Genomic DNA, 12,256 nt, shown 5'->3' with positions numbered 1-12,256 from the left:
CAGCCCCATCAGCAGGTGAGTGCCAGGAGCTCCCACACCACGAATCGTGCACCCCCAGCCTGAGGGAGATCCAGAGCTGTGCTCTGCTTGGGAAGAGTGGCACTCAAAAGCCCCGAGCCTCAGGAAAGAAAAAACAGCTGAATGTGCTGGGTGAAGGACTCCTACATATGTATACGAGGAGAGACACACACAAAGGAGGGCGGGGGGGCAGCTGGGAAGAGTGACAGCAAGACTTGTCTCTGGGCCTTGTGCTTATTTTGACCTTTCAGTTAAAGATTCTCCAAAAAGGCACTGCTCAGCCCCAAGCCTGATTAGATGTCTTGGGAAAAACAGAGCACAAAGCATCACACATGAATGAGCACAGAGCCATAACACGATCTTGATATTCCCACCCATCCATATGGCCAAAAAAAGCCACGTTCTTCAATGCAAACATTGGCAGCAGCAATATGAAACGAATGTGTTAATTAGCAGATTTTGCAATCCAGCACACAGCAGAGACTGCTGATGGTGGCTATTATATAGTCAATCAGAAGTGAAACAGAACAAGAACCACGTTACTTAAACCATTCACAACAAGGTTAATAATTTGCTAATTGCATATTTCTGGCCTGAGCAGACCAAGGTCTGTTTTTCAAGCTTCTTTTCTCAAAGGTATTTTGAAATGTATTTAGTAGGGCAAGCTCTCCATCACTTGCAACTCTTCTCTTTGTTAACATTCAGTCTCAGCTTGAATGTTTAGCTTAAATTCAAGAAAGGCCACTGCCTTGCTTTAGACAGCATCAAATTAAATGAGCTCAATGATTTCCCAGCCTTGTAAAGTTCTTTCATTTTCAGCCTGTAAACAATCACAAGTTATTCTAAAACAATCAGAGGCTAAATTTCATCAGATTTACTTCTTGTATAGGATTTTCACATTGAATGCAGGAGAAGATTATGAAACTGACTTACTTAAATGCCACTGGAATTTAACATAATTCCTTAGAGTACATGGGTTTACACACTAACTGCTTAATAAAACTCTACTCTCCTAGAAAGTTTAATCAATAAAATAAATACTGCAAGACAGGTGAGATACACTATTTCACCATTACACTGATATTTCTAAAAAATATAAAGAAGATTTCATTTTCATGAGATATTTGAAGTACAAACCTCAAGCTGACACTCCTGTCATGAACAATATTCTTTGCATCCAGGATGTACCACTTCTGGTGCATAAAACATCTAGACATAAACAAAGTTTGGAAGGAAAAGAACAAACAGAGATGAAGAACATGACTGAATTGGTCTTGGGGTTATTTCTAAAGCACAGAAAAACAGAAATCAATTACACCAGGACTAGTCAGAGTCACATAATTTAAGGTACAGCCGCTCTGATTTCCTGCCTAACACACAGGCACTGTTCCATTTTATCCACTCACACCTCCATAAAGCCCATTAAGTGGTTCTGTGAAATGCAGTGGTTTATGGCATCCAGACTAAAGGCCTTTGGAGGTCAAAACCTAAGTTCACTACTCTGCTAGTAGTTTGCTACAATGGCTCCATCATTCTTTCTGGCAGTGAGGCCAGACTAATTTCTTATTTCTTTGCCTTCTGCCTTGAGCCATTAATTCCTTCTCTGCTGGATTAAAGAGGAGCTCCTCAGAGTCAATTATGCACATGTTTTAACCAACTCACCTCTCAATAGCTTTTTTGGCAATCAACAGATTGGTCCTGTCAGTGTCTCAGTACAAGACATCTTTTCTTGAGTCCTTGAACAGCTTTTTACTTTTTGTTTGTTGTTTGTTTGTTTTTAAATATCAGTTTGATTGTCCTCCCCCAAGCTCTTCCCCCTTCACAAAGGGTCACAGCTTTGGTGAGGCACAATCAGTGAAAAATCAGCATCTCTGGCACACAGAAGTCCAAACCTGCCTTTATTAGATGGATGCAACTTCACTGGACTCATTTTACATAAGGGAGGAGCTACAGAAATCAGGCTGCAAAGATTGTATCAATTCACTAACAGTCAATTATCTGACTGTACTGAGTGTAAGGAGCTCGTATCTTTCTTAATCACCATTTAATCATTTCTCCAAAACCTCTAAGGTAAACTTCACCACCTCCCCCATTCTGCCAAAGACTTACATACTATTCAGAATATTCAAGCAAGAAAATCCCAACATTCCTGTCATTTCTAGCCATGGTTTTGAATTTGTCCTCAGCATGGCCTGCTTCTCTGCTGAATCAACATTAGCAGTGGTTTAGACTTATTTTCAGAACACTGATGAACTACTCAACAGCAGAGTACACTACTGACACTTGCTGAAGTCACCTGCTAGGAACACCACTTTCTGAAATGTACCCAGTAACCCATGATTTCAGAAGCACCAGCCTTTTATTTTAATTAAATAATTATGAGGTATGCTGTTGGTGTTGGCACAGATCAATTATTCATACCATTCTATGACTCCAAGTCAAACATCCAAGAAACAATTACATGAACAGTCACCTGCTGCCCTGTTTCTCTCCAGCAGCACTTTCTCACTATTAACACAATCCATCCCTTCAGAGGTGTATATCCTCTGAAGTATACACCAACATTATAACTCAAACCTCCCCAAAGACCTGACTTATTCAAGATGACTGCATGAAAAGCATGAATCCCTTGTAAATGTTAACCAGGCACTCCATATCACAAAGACTGGTGCCTTCTACTTCTGTTCTAGCAGCAGGCCCATTGAACTTCCACCTCTAACCACATTTCTAACACATAGTGTGGCACTTCTCATTTTGTGTTACTTCTCATTTGGTGTTATACAATAAACCCACATCTAAGTTTGCAAAGAGCACAAGGCAGAGAGCTTATGCTCTGTGTAGAGGCAGGAGCACGGGCCAGCTTTGGCTGTGGGTCAGTGTGACGGCTGGAAGGGCTCTGCCTGTTACACCACTTGGAAGAAAATAATTCCAAGGCAATAGCAGAATGAAATATATGGCTTTTACCAGTCCTTACCTTGGCATTTTCAAGGCAGGAAATTTATTTCCCATTGTGAACCCCCCCAGCCCAGCTACCTGGGAACACCAATACCTGGCTGTCTGTCAGGGACAAGATCACCAAGACAGCTCCAAGCAGCAGGAACAAGCAGCCTATGGAAAACTGATTTCAGGGAAGGCTACCCATCAGTTTGAACAGCAGAAATCTGCTCATATTTATGCATGACCGCTCAAGTGAACTGCATGACTGCTTCTGTTGATCTGCTTGCAGAGATCCATTCTTTCAGTAGGAACACCAGGAGGAAGCCACGCTGGGACTGGGCAAGGAAAAAAAACCACCCCGTGGACATACTGAATGGGACAGAAAATTCCCCTACAATTTCTCTAAGTTCATGTCCAGCAATGCCCTGCATTGACTTTTGTAGCAGCTTTTTGGGACACCTCCACACATCAAAGCCCAAGCCACACCACAGTAGTCATTTTCACTAAATCTACTTTGAAATTGATTAAACAATTGATTTTTTTCATAGCTTAGATAGATACAAAGTGACCTTTCCATCCCACAAAAAACCAAAGGGAATTAACAGATGTAAACAGTCTTCATTTAAAAGGGAGTGTTTTGCTCCCTGAGAGGGAAAGTCCTGCAATACTTTATTTTTTCTTGCAGCTCTCAAAAGATCAATTCTCCTTCCTCCACTTGAGCTTTTCGCCTTTCTATCCAAAACAGGCCAAAGGCACAAGACTTCTCAGAGCATACACAGAAAAGCAGCCTGAAGACAAACACAAATCTTCCTATAGGTCACTAAGTGGTGAAGACATCAGGACTATTTTGTCAGCTAACAGTTCTATTTCAGTCTGTGAAGCAGCAACACAGAGGACAGTTCCCAGTAGAGATAAGAGTTTTACAAGCACAAAAAGTTTTATTTTTTCTCTATACAGAAAAGAGGGTTTTGAGATGTATTTTTCATTACTGAGTGGAATAACAAGGATGGTCCATGTGTTTATACTGGTTGAGACCATTTCCCTTGTTAATCACTGCATACATAAAATTTCTACCTGCTTAAAATAAACACATTGTGTTTTGGGCAAAGTTCCCTCTGCCTTCTGGTACTTTCTACATGGTGCACTTGGGGATGCGGATGACAATCCTAGAGCTGAACAGCCAGGTGTCATTTGTGTTCTGATGATCAAACAGGCTCTGGCAGCCTGCAGAACACACAGTGTCTGTAATTGTCACTGCAGCACCCGTTAGGATCACACTGTGCTGGCAGCACTGGGAGGAAGGGAAACAGATGCACAGCCCAATGGCTTTCAAACAGTCAGGAAAAGGATGAAACCACAGAACTGGGAGGGCAGGTCATTCTCCTGTAGCAGCTTTGCTCAGTGCAGCAGCATCCCAGCAGCATCCTGGGACTTGCATGTGGATGCTAAACACTGCACCAGGCACAGACACAAACCTTTGATCAGCAAGAAAACCCGAAATGCAGAAGTACTTAAACAGAAATGTTCTTGGGACTGTGTGAGCAGCACCAGCACACAAGTTCCTCCCAGCAGGACACCCATCCCTGTCATCCACTGGAGGGTAAACACTATTCTGATGTTATTTGTCTGCAGCTAATGAGTTTGGCATTCACAGGTCCATGGCAAGAGCTCTGCTACAGCAGGCCTGTGATGGTGGGATGCTGTAGATGCATTTGGATGGCCAGATCCCAAATAACACTGTTATGTGATGTGTCCATCAGCTTGCCTACTCTTTCCACTCTTCACAATCCTTGTTCACAGAGTTCAACAGAGACAGCTCTCCACAGTGGTGAAGCCTAGTTAAGCATTGTGAACAGTGGCCATTATCAGTATAGTTCATCAAGGAAAGCTTCATGATGCCACCACCCTGTACAGACAGGCATCAGACCCACAATGAAACAGAACAATTACTTGCAAGACCATCGATGGCTGGGGGCTGCCTGTGTTCTATGCCCAGAAAATTAAAATTTAAAAATGCATTTTAAAATTAAAAATGCATTTAAGAGGCTCAAGTATCCACACCAGTACTGCCACTACAACATACAGGAATAACTAAAAAATATAATTAGCAAGAAAGCGTGATTGTCAGAAGCCTTTACATTTGTGGCACTCTGCTGAGCTTGTTACTGAGGCTACTGACACAGGCTTTCACCTCCCCTGCAGACCAGTTCAGTGTGCAGCAGGAAGGGGCCATGGTGACTTGGGCACTGTGAGGACAGAGACTTGACTGTCCCAAGCCCAGAGAAAGCAAAACAGGCTAAATGGCTCTTTCATCTGGTCCTGTGCAGCTGCTTGTACGGCCACGCTGCCAGCAGCACAGTCCCTACTGCCCATCTGTGCTGCTGTGGGAGGTCATCCTGCAGGTACCTGCCCTCTGGGCAGCACAGAGAGCAAGAGCAGCATTTGTACGGCAGCTGCTCTACCCCACCACTCCTTTTTCTTTAGCTCTGCATCATGTCAGCCGTGCTGGGCACAAAGCACAAGCAGACACTCCAGCTCTGGGGCTGCAGCTGCCTGTTCCTGAGGCCAGGGAGCTCAGCACATCGAGTCACTCGGGGATGGCAGTGCCACAGGGGCTGCTCTGCCTTCCTGCCAACCCCAACTCTGCCTGGGCTGCCAAGAGGACAAGCTGGTAGCAATCACCCAGGGCCATTCTGAAATTGCACATGCACCTCTGTTGGCTGTCACACATCTGGAGAACAGTTTCTGGTTACAAATCCACAAAAGGGAGGAAAAAAATTAGATCAAAGGAGGAAATAAACAGTACGAGTCAGTGTTACCCGTTACAGCCACAGCAGTGCCTCAAAAGGCACAGTCAGACAAGGGAACCACACCTCTCCATCACAGCCATGAGAAAACTGCACTGCCACGCAGGACCAACAGCAAAAAGCCCTTGCAATCTTTGTCTTAAATCTCTCTCAAGTTTCAGGTTGACATGAAATGCAATTCAAAATACGTTTCAGCTAAGGATCAGAATATAAATTCACAAATGCTGTAGTCTCCCCAGGTATTTCAACCTTTCTGCAGCCTCATTTCATCAATTTCTATCAAAATGCTGAAAAGAGCTGGCAAATAAACCAAGCCCCTGGTTAGTACTTCTCCATTTCCCACAGTGGCACACACAGATCTCATGCAATTAATTCAGCTGCAGATCAGCTTTACCATTCTCTGGGGTAGAATCATTCAGTAGTAGACTGCAATCTGTATGCAAAAAGTCAAGCAGAAAGCAAATAAAGATCAAAATATTGATGTCAGTGTAATTCAGAAGTCCAGGAACTCCTTCTTCACTTGAGAGCTCTAGCACACACAACTTCTGGCTACACTAGAAGTAGGAGACAGTAGAAGACAGGTAAGAAGAGCTTATGACTCTGGTGTGTGGAAGACACCAAACAGATGATCAAAATTCTCATCACATGTTACTAATGCTCTCACATATGATAATTTTGTAATTCACTAACACAATCGCTCTCTCCAGCACTTTAAGAAGGTTCAATGCAAAAAAATCCTGGGATCAAAGCTGAAAATACTAAAGAGAGAGTTGCTTCAGGACCATTAACTAACTCCAAGCTGTCCAAAACCCTACAACAGCTTCAGTGAGGACATGATTTCTGACAAAGCCTGGTCTGGCAGGACCATCTCTGAAGCCATGGCTCCTCTGCTTCAAATATTTTTTGTCTGAAGGACTTCCAGCTGAGCAGAACACTCAGCAGGCAATGCCAGGAGCATTTTCTCAAGCATTTGCTTGGCCAGCTGTCCACAGAGGTTGGCATTTCTTTATGGAAACTAGAGAACCCAAAAATTCTGCAGTGTCTCACACAGGAGGACGAGGGCATGGGCACTGGTAAGCACAGAGAGATTTCAAGAGCACACAACCTCCAGGACTCAGGATCAGAGTGGGGGAGACAGGTGGCATCCAATTCTTAATGTAACTCCACACAAAGAGCAGGGAAGCCACTTAACAAAATTGTGAAATGGTGCAGTACAGGAAATCTAAAAGAGCAGAGATTGAAACAAAAATTATTTTGAAATTACATACATGGGCAGAAACCCTCAGCTGAAAACACTACTTCTATGTAGTAATTTTGAGAATTATTATAACAGGGTAAGATGTCAAACATAACCATTCTATTTATAGAATGACATGCAATTTAGTCAGAAAACAAGTTCCATCAACATAACTGCCTGAACACAATCAGCTTCCTCCACCTGCACGGTTCCAGGCACAGCTACCCTCCTGCCACAGCAGAGCTGCAGGGAAGGGCAGGACACAAGCACTGCATTCTCCTTGGAATAACTTCAGCAGCAGGATGAACCCCATCATTGAGACTCAATACCACATTATGCTGAGATAAGCTGACACGCATGTTTTTTTTCACTGAAACCCAGAAGCACTGCCTTTAATTTCAGAATTAAGGAAAAGTGCAAAGAGAGGGAGAATGGTGATGACTTGAAATTGTCTGCACCTGCAGATACAAAGCAGCAGCAAACCATTTAGTCAATACCTTACAGCTGTGCATCCCAATGGCTCACCACAGATTCTGTGTGGGTATTTGGAGCAAGTGGTGACACAATTCCTAAACTCCAGTCCCCAGTACAGAGCCAGCCTAGCTAAGCCACCAGCAGAAGCAAAGATCAATCTCCTTACAGCCTGAGACACAGGGACCAGAGACTTCCCACATGAGATAGACCAGGAATAGATACAAGTAGCAAGATAAAATTACAGCGTTCAGATACTTCAGGAAGGGAAATGAATTATCATTTTCTAAAAGGGAGTAGCTATGAAGTTGCAAGAATTTTGAGAGCAGCAGTGCTGGTGCAGAGCAGAGGCTGGGGAAACTCAACAGTTCCAGGCTGTTCCACAGTTAAACTTCAGAGCCAAAAGCAAAAATCTCACACGTTTACCAGGCACAGAAGTGATTCTAACAGTACTTGCAGTTTTTACACTGCAAGTACATCACTAAAGTGCCCATTCAATTAAAGCCTGGCATCTGGAAATTTCCTTAGGATCTGTTTAATTTGAAGAGTCATTTCACATTTTGATCAGCATCTAAAATCAGATCATGCTACCACAAATTTCTTTTCTACTTCCTTTCCCCCTCTTTTTCTTTCTTGAGATTGGCAGGCAGGACTTGAAAGTGAAGGTCTAAAATGAAATTCAAGATATTAGAAACTATTTTAAAATTGATTCATAACAAAACAAAATTAAAAAACAAAAAAGAGGGCAAAAAATCCAAAACAAAACAAACTAACAACAAAAAAATTGAGCTAAACTGAAACCATTTGTTTCTTCTTTTTTCTTTCCCTCACAAGCATTGGGAGGCAGCACTTACTTCTAGTTAACAAAAAGAATACCTAAATTGTTTCCTGGAACCTCAGAATAGCTCAGATGTCTTAGTTACTACTTGGCTGAAAAATAATTATTAGCAGTGAAAACAAGTCCTCCGCATTTGTTACTTAAGCAGTTGGGGAGAAGAGGCAGAGCCTTAGAGAGCTCATTCCAAAGCACTGTGGTTCTCCCATTAGTCAGGGCTGCGTGTTGGTACAGGTTGGAACATCCTCCTTCGTGTTTTTGCACCTTTGGCAAGTCTGAACTCCAGCAGCTACAGCCCCGGCCAGTTTATTGAGCAGGGGAGCATCTCAGTTATCACTGCGGCACACCACAGCACGCACGCTGATTCCTCACGGCTCCAGAGAAAAATGCAGGTAGCAAAACCCCCTCCATGCTGGTTCAGAGAGTCTCCCAGATTCAGTGTGCCACCAGGAAAGTTCCTTTGGCTTTCACCACTGTGCTGGAGTAAAGACAGTGCAACACATGAGTTTACTGTTTCCCAATCAAATTAAGCATCTACTCTGCCTTCCAGAACAGCAGTATCGTGTCACGAGACTGTGCACGTGCTCCCACTGCCTCAGTCACTTGTTTCTGAAAAACACATGCAAGAATTTATAGGAACTGTCTTCCAGCACTGAGACGAAACCAGACAAAGCTCAAATAATGATCAATATAAATCTTCTCCAAAGACATCATCACAACCATCAGGTCATCAAAGACGCCTCCAGTAACAGGACAGGAAAAATGATACCAGCACAATGAAAGAGCAGCTGGCACATTCCCATAAAGGCAAAAGCAGCCCTCCTGTGGTTTCCATGAACAGCAGAAGATGAATCCTTTCAGATACAGTAATCCTGCAATCAGATACTCACAAGAACCACAAATAAATGCAAATCAAATCCAGGGCTTTAACAGATTATAGGGAATGCAAAGGAGAGTCAGTAGAACGCACCAGATCCCAGCACGCAGAACACAAAGACATTTCACTGAAGATCCAGGTGAGCAAAAAAGGCACCAGTCCAAGCCCTGCTTCCTGAAACTAGCTTGTATCTAGAGGGCTAATTCTTACAAGGAAGCAGGCAGGCTCATGCCTCCTCTGACTGCTACCACCCTGCACAGCCTCCAAGCTGGGATGAATCAAAGTCCTATCATCTTCCTCCAAGATGCCCTTATGCAAGACTGGGAGGGCTCAGCTCAGAACTTGGCTACAACAAACAATTTGAAGTTTCAGGAGAAAAAAAAACAACAGTTACAAACAAAACCAGAGCAGATGGAGAAGCTGTCAGTGAGGAGAAGAAACTGATGTCCTTGTGAGTTTGCTTTGACAGGCAGCAGGAAAGACTGAGACAGAGAAGAAGATGACAGAAGAGAAATAACGTCAAACTACCCAATTCAGCAGTAAAGCTTTTACCAGAAAAAAAAATCTCAAGCATTCCGGGGAGTGGCTGCTTCATCTTCTTCTGAAGTTGTCCTCGTCTGTTGCCTTCCCTCTCCAGCTGACACTGAAATTTACACTGAAAAAGGTATCATGCTTCCCTAAAGGAACACTCCATAAAGCAAACAGCAACAGTGGCAGACAGAAAATGCCATTACTTTTGTCTTCTGTTGGACAGTGCTGGATAGCACACACCCCACACAGGCAACCTGGGTGGGTGCTTTTTCCTTCAGAGCACACCCAACACACAACTGGCACTGCTTCATCTGGCAGGCAGCCTCCCTCCAGGCTCACGGGGCCACCTTGGGCAGCAGCAGATACTTTTCAGACTGGTTCAGTCCTTGCAGGCTGTGCTGGCAGTGCCAGGAAAGCCCAAGCGTGCCAGCAGCAGCAGCAACACTCCACACAAAGAGTGGCACTGAAGGGAACAGCTCTGCACACTCACTGCAGCCCTGGCTGCTATTCCCTCTGCCCTTATATGGGAACATCCCGTGGCCCCGCTGGGAATACGATGCTGTTGGTGGACATGAAAGGTAAGGCAATACCTGAGCTGTCAGCAGGCGAGGGCAGAATTTTTCTGTTCTGAGAAGCAAGCAGAGTCTCGGAGCCTGAACTCTTTACTGCACTCACATGGGAGAAAGTAGAGATTAAAAGTGTCAGCTGCTGACAGTCTGCACCCACCTTTCTCAAGAGTTATGCTGGTGATTTTAATCTTATTAGATATTGTTAATCGTATTACTAACCTAACTCTTTTCACATGTTAGGAAGAAATTTAAAGAGAAAATTCCATATGTGACCACGCTATAGTAAATGCTTTCTGGCCAAATCTCAGTTCAGGGCAAGTCCCTGGCTTGCAGATTCTGGTTCAGCTGCACACAGGTGTGGATGTGCATAGAAATAATCTGCTCAGCACCAAACTACCTACAAGTAACCTTCCCTGCCAAATTCTTCTCAATCCATAACTTGTTTGCTCCCTTCTCCTGTGATTCTGCTGGGCTTTGCTGGCCTCTCAAAGTGACCCTGTTAAAACCTGTGAAATTCCATGCCGTATTTGTAGCAAGGGGAAACACCAATTTCCCCATTACAATGCAAAACCACGTAGAAAAACAGCTCAGTGCATCAGCTTCCCCCTGAATCAGGGTGAACGCTTCCATCACTGGCTCAGCCCCCGACGTCACGCAGACACATCGTTAATAAAGTCATTGATTTCTGCATCCGTACACAAGGTAGAACATTTCTGTGATCCCCGTTCAAAAAGTGAGCTCACCAATGAGCAGATCACATTCAGCCTCACACAGAATAGAGCGCTTGTTTAAGTAAAATACTGACCCCGCTGTTTTACAACACTCAGGGCTGTAAGCCCCTTCCTCTTTGTAACCAGAGCAGCACTCCAGATACTCTCCCAGGAGTACTCCTGCTCCAGACTGCTGCCCTGAGATAAAGCAGCACTCACAGAAAGTTTAGATTTAAGAAAATCAAGATCTCAAATTGCAGCTCCTGGAACACAAAACACACCTGCTCGGGGGGGCCCGGACACTTGCCGCAAACTCCTTCAAAAGGAGCGCGCTCAAGGTGGGAAACGAGACCCCAGACCGGCAGAACCACCCGAGCAGCGCGGCCGGGGCCGGGCAGCTCCTCCCGACCCCGGCGGGGTGCCACCGCCCCCGAGCCGTGCCCGGGCGGCGGGGAATCGCCCGGTCCCGCCGCTCCCGCCGCCGGAGGGGCTCGCCAGCCCCGCCGCCGCTCCTGCCGCCCCTCCGGGGCGCGGAGCCGCGGGACCCCCGCCCTCCTCCCGCACAGCCAGCCGCGGGGGCAGCTCGGAGCGGGGCCCTCCCGGCCCACCGGAGCCCCCTCGCCCCGCCCGGGAGGCGCCGCCGCTGCGGAGGGGCCGCGCCCATCCCCCCACGCGGAGACAAAGCGCGGCCCCCGGGCGGCACCTGCCGCCGGCCGCTGACCCCCGGCCGCGCCTCCCCGCCCCGGGCCGGGCGCGGCGGCGGCGGCAGCCCGCGCTCCGCTCCCCGCGGCCCCGGTGCCCGCCGCCCCTCACCTGCCTCGGGCCGCTCCGCTCCCGCCGCCGCCGCCGAGCGCTGCCCGCACCGAGCCGCGGAGCGCCCGCCCCGCCCCGCTGCCCGCCGGCCGCCCCGCCCCCCGGCCGCGCTCCTCCAATAGCAGCCGTCCGCTCCCCACGAGGCCCCGCCCCCGAGTCGGCCCCGCCCCACAGGATCCGGCTGCCCCCTCCCGGCACGCGGCCGGCGGCGAGATCCCATTGGCTGGCGCGGGGAGGGGGCGTGGCCGGCGGCCCCTCCGCGCCTCGGGCCGTGCGGGGCTCCCGTCCCGGGGCCGGCGCTGGCGGGCCCGGCTCCGCCGCTCCCGGCTCCGCCGCTCCGCACGGCCGGCCGCCGCCTCCACCGGCCGAGCCCCGGCCAGCGACACCCTCCTGGATGTTGCCGCCAAAACCAGCGGCGGCTGCCGGCCGGTCCGAGTGCACAGCGCCGCGC

The 12,256-nt window shown here is 47.1% G+C and overlaps 1 protein-coding gene across 1 annotated transcript in view; it reads right to left on the bottom strand.

The window, feature by feature from the left end:
* Window positions 1–11,890, bottom strand: part of PLXNB1 (plexin B1) — a 77,077-nt gene extending 65,187 nt beyond the window's left edge. The window contains exon 1 of the mRNA XM_064432770.1: window positions 11,806–11,890. The gene's annotated coding sequence lies outside the window, so the exon portion shown is untranslated. The remainder of the gene's footprint in view (window positions 1–11,805) is intronic.
* Window positions 11,891–12,256: the final 366 nt, after the last annotated feature.

This window comes from Passer domesticus, chromosome 9, assembly GCF_036417665.1.
Source record: "Passer domesticus isolate bPasDom1 chromosome 9, bPasDom1.hap1, whole genome shotgun sequence".
NCBI classification, from domain to species: domain Eukaryota; kingdom Metazoa; phylum Chordata; class Aves; order Passeriformes; family Passeridae; genus Passer; species Passer domesticus.
Note: the sequence above shows the minus strand (reverse complement) of the source record. Positions and strands in the feature narration are given on the sequence as shown.